The 5065-nt window shown below is 41.2% G+C and overlaps 1 long non-coding RNA gene across 7 annotated transcripts; it reads right to left on the bottom strand.

Annotated features, from left to right (window-relative positions):
* Window positions 1-544: 544 nt before the first annotated feature.
* LOC127919213 (uncharacterized) lies at window positions 545-1369 on the bottom strand. Of its 7 annotated transcripts, none has more exons than XR_008102186.1 (5): window positions 1345-1365; window positions 1198-1281; window positions 946-1071; window positions 778-840; window positions 545-693 (listed from the first exon to the last, which is right to left on the bottom strand). It is a non-coding gene; the product is annotated as an uncharacterized LOC127919213 (long non-coding RNA). The 7 variants fall into 7 exon arrangements; XR_008102183.1 differs by having other exon boundaries at window positions 1324-1362; XR_008102185.1 differs by having other exon boundaries at window positions 757-840; window positions 1324-1362.
* Window positions 1370-5065: the final 3696 nt, after the last annotated feature.

Below are 5065 nucleotides of genomic sequence, written 5' to 3' on the forward strand. Positions count from 1 at the left end.
CCTATTAAGGAACTACTAATTTGCAGTGTTTAACATTGAGCTCCAGTACTACCAGGAACACTTTAATAAAAAATATAAAATAAACCCACAGCTGATGGACAGATACTCACTCTTCGCCTTCGGAATAAGATGAAGAGCGTGAACTGCGATCGCTCTTACTGAGGATTTGTCTTCCTCCTCTTCCTCCTCCTCCTCTCGTCAGAGTACACCTCGCTGGTCTTCAGAGGCTGCCGCTTCGGCAGGAGCTCCGCTGTCCTCGTTTTCTTCTTCTCCCTCTCCGCTTTCAGTTCCTCCATGGCCTGAGACTTTTTATCCAGCTTCTCATCCCGTTTAGTTCTCCTCTCCTTGTTGTGGGACATAACCTGCAGGAGAATGTAGTCACAAAGTACCTGTAAGGACTATGGAACACAATGTGGTGTGTTTTGTTTAAAATATACAGCACATTGGGAAAGTATTTAAAATGACTTTCTCCACATTGTGTTACATTACAGCCTAATTCTAAAATGGATTAAATAATTTCACCCCTCATCAATCTACACACAATACCCCATAATGGCATCACAATACCCCATAATGGCATCACAATACCCCATAATGGCATCACAATACCCCATAATGGCATCACAATACCCCATAATGACATCACAATACCCCATAATGGCATCACAATACCCCATAATGGCATCACAATACCTCATAATGTCATCACAATACCCCATAATGGCATCACAATACCTCATAATGGCATCACAATACCCCATAATGGCATCACAATACCCCATAATGACATCACAATACCCCATAATGGCATCACAATACCCCATAATGGCATCACAATACCTCATAATGGCATCACAATACCTCATAATGACATCACAATACCTCATAATGACATCACAATACCCCATAATGGCATCACAATACCTCATAATGGCATCACAATACCCCATAATGGCATCACAATACCCCATAATGGCATCACAATACCCCATAATGGCATCACAATACCCCATAATGGCATCACAATACCCCATAATGACATCACAATACCCCATAATGGCATCACAATACCTCATAATGACATCACAATACCTCATAATGACATCACAATACCCCATAATGGCATCACAATACCCCATAATGGCATCACAATACCCCATAATAGCATCACAATACCCCATAATGACATCACAATACCCCATAATGGCATCACAATACCCCATAATGGCATCACAATACCCCATAATGACATCACAATACCCCATAATGGCATCACAATACCTCATAATGACATCACAATACCTCATAATGACATCACAATACCCCATAATGGCATCACAATACCCCATAATGGCATCACAATACCCCATAATAGCATCACAATACCCCATAATAGCATCACAATACCTCATAATGACATCACAATACCTCATAATGGCATCACAATACCCCATAATGACATCACAATACCCCACAATAGCAGAGCGGAAACAGTTTTTTTAATAACTTTTAGCAAATATATTTAAAAAAACAAACAGAAATTGCTTATTTACATAAGTATTCAGACCCTTTGCTATGAGACTTCAAATTTAGCTCAGGTTCCTGGTTCCATTGATCATCCTTGAGATATTTCTACAACTTGATTGGAGTCCATCTGTGGTAAATGCAATTGATTGGACATGATTTGGAAAGGCACACACCTGTCTATATAAAGGTCCCACAGTTGACATGGTTTGTTTTTTTGTGCAGACATGCAGGATAGAGGTTGAAATAATTGTGTCAAGGCACAGACCTGGGGAAGAGTACCAACAAATGTCTGCAGCATTGAATTTCCCCAAGAACACAGTGGCCTCCATCATTGTTAAATGGAAGAAGTTTGGAACCACCAAGACTCTTCCTATAGCTGGCTACCCAGCCAAACTGACCAATCAGGGGAGAAGGGCCTTGGTCAGGGAGGTTACCAAGAATCCGATGGTCACTCTGACAGAGCTCTAGAGATCCTCTGTGGAGATGGGAGAAACTTCCAGAAGGACAACCATCTCTGCAGCACTCCACCAATCAGGCCTTTATGGTAGACTGGACAGATGGAAGCCACTCCTCAGTAAAAGGCACATTACAGTCCGCTTGTAGTTTGGCAAAAGCCACCTAATAACTCTCAGACCATGAGAAACAAGATTCTCTGGTCTGATGAAACAAAGATTGAACTCCTTGGCCTGAATGCCAAGTATCATGTCAGGAGGAAACCTGGCACCATGATGTCATCATCATCATCATCATGCTGTGGGGGATGGTTTTCAGCTGCAGGGACTGGGAGACTAGTCAGGATCGAGAGAAAGATGAACAGAGCAAAGTACAGAGAGATCCTTGTTGAAAACCTGCTCCAGAGCACTCAGAACCTCAGACTGGGGCGATGGTTCACCTTCCAACAGACGAATGACACTAAAACACACAGCCAAGACAAAGCAGGAGTGGCTTCGGGACAAGTCTCTGAATGTCCTTGAGTTGCCCAGCCTTGAACCCAATCGAACATCTCTGAAGAGACCTGAAAATAGCTGTGCAGTGATGCTCCCCATCAAACCTGACAGAGCTTGAGAGGATCTGCAGAGAAGAATGGAAGAAACTCCCCAAATACAGGTGTGACAAGCTTGTAGCATCATACCCAAGAAGACTCCAGGCTGTAATCGCTGCCAAAGGTGCTTCAACAAAGCACTGAGTAGAAGGTCTGAATACTTATGCAAATGTGATATTTCTAAAAAACCGTTTTTGCTTGGTCATTATGGGGCATTGTGATGTCATTATGGGGCATTGTGATGTCATTATGGGGCATTGTGATGTCATTATGGGGCATTGTGTGTAGATTGCTGAGTAACAAACAATGTAATCAATTTTAGAATAAGGCTGTAATGTAACAAAATGTGAAAAAAGTCAAGGGGTCTGAATACTTTCCAAATGCACTATACTTTCACACATGTGCTGCTGCTAATATGTTCTCTATTTTACTCTTATTATTATCTATCCAGATGTTTAGTCACTTTACCCTGTCTTCATGTACATATCTACCTCTAATACCTTATTATGATCTATCCTGATGTCTAGTCACTTTACCCTGCCTTCATGTACATATCTACCTCAAATACCTTATTATGATCTATCCTGATGTCACTTTACCCTGCCTTCATGTACATATCTACCTCAAATACCTTATTATGATCTATCCTGATGCCTAGTCACTTTACCCTGCCTTCATGTACATACCTACCTCAAATACCTTATTATTATCTATCCTGATGCCTAGTCACTTTACTCCTGCCTTCATGTACATACCTACCTCAAATACCTTATTATTATCTATCCCTGATGCCTAGTCACTTTACCTGCCTTCATGTACATATCTACCTCAAATACCTTATTATGATCTATCCTGATGCCTAGTCACTTTACCCCTGCCTTCATGTACATACCTACCTCAAATACCTTTATTATTATCTATCCTGGATGCCTCGTCACTTTACCCTGCCTTCATGTACATATCTACCTCAAATACCTTATTATGATCTATCCTGATGCCTAGTCACTTTACCCTGCCTTCATGTACATACCTACCTCAAATACCTTATTATTATCTATCCTGATGCCTCGTCACTTTACCCCTGCCTTCATGTACATACCTACCTCTAATACCTTATTATTATCTATCCTGATGCCTAGTCACTTACCCTGCCTTCATGTACATATCTACCTCCTAATACCTTATTATTATCTATCCTGATGCCTCGTCACTTTACCCTGCCTTCACGCATATCTACCTCAAATACCTTATTATTATCTATCCTGATGCCTTGTCACTTTACCCTGCCTTCATGTACATACCTACCTCAAATACCTTATTATTATCTATCCTGATGCCTCGTCACTTTACCCTGCCTTCATGTACATACCTACCTCTAATACCTTATTATTATCTATCCTGATGCCTCGTCACTTTACCCTGCCTTCACGTACATATCTACCTCAAATACCTTATTATTATCTATCCTGATGCCTAGTCTCTTTACCCTGCCTTCATGTACATACCTACCTCTAATACCTTATTATGATCTATCCTGATGTCACTTTACCCTGCCTTCATGTACATATCTACCTCTAATACCTTATTATGATCTATCCTGATGCCTAGTCACTGCCTTCATGTACATACCTACCTCAATACGTCGTACTCCTGCACAATGAGTCTTTAGAAATGTTTTCAGAAGATAAACTCACCACTTGCAGGTCCTGATGAGTCCGGTCTTCATGATGACCGGATGATCTCTCTCGTTTCTTCCGTTCTTCCTCATCCTTCTTCCTCTTCTCTTCTTTCTCCTTCTTCCTCTTCTTCTTCTCCTTCTTCTTCGCCGTCTTCAGTTTCTTTTTTAATTTCAAATCTGATACAGAAGATGTTCGATTATGGGATATACATATCAATAAACCAAGATATACATATCAATAAACCAAGATATACATATCAATAAAACCAAGATATACATATCAATAAACCAAGATATACATATCAATAAACCAAGATATACATAGCAATAAACCAAGATATACATATCAAGGGATAGTCATTCACTTAAAAATATTTTTTTCCCTGTTTTGTAAAATTATATATATTTTTATTTTATTTAACTAGGCAAGTCTGTTAAGAATATATTTATTTACAATGACGGCCTACCCCGGCCAAACCCGAGCGACGCCACACTGTGCGCCGCCCTAAGGGGACTCCCAATTACAGCTCCATTGATGATAGAGCCTGATTCGAACCAGGGTGTCTGTAGTGACGCCTCTAGCACTGAGATGCAGTGTCTTAGACCGCTGAACCAGGTCTGTAGTGACGCCTAGCACTGAGATGCAGTGCTTTAGACCGCTGAACCAGGGTCTGTAGTGACGCCTAGCACTGGGAGATGCAGTGCCTTAGACCGCTGAACCAGGTCTGTAGTGACGCCTAGCACTGAGATGCAGTGTCTTAGACCGCTGAACCAGGGTCTGTAGTGACGCCTAGCACTGAGATGCAGTGTCTTAGACC

The sequence above is a fragment of the Oncorhynchus keta genome, unplaced genomic scaffold (assembly GCF_023373465.1).
Source record: "Oncorhynchus keta strain PuntledgeMale-10-30-2019 unplaced genomic scaffold, Oket_V2 Un_contig_16000_pilon_pilon, whole genome shotgun sequence".
Classification (NCBI taxonomy): Eukaryota; Metazoa; Chordata; class Actinopteri; order Salmoniformes; family Salmonidae; genus Oncorhynchus; species Oncorhynchus keta.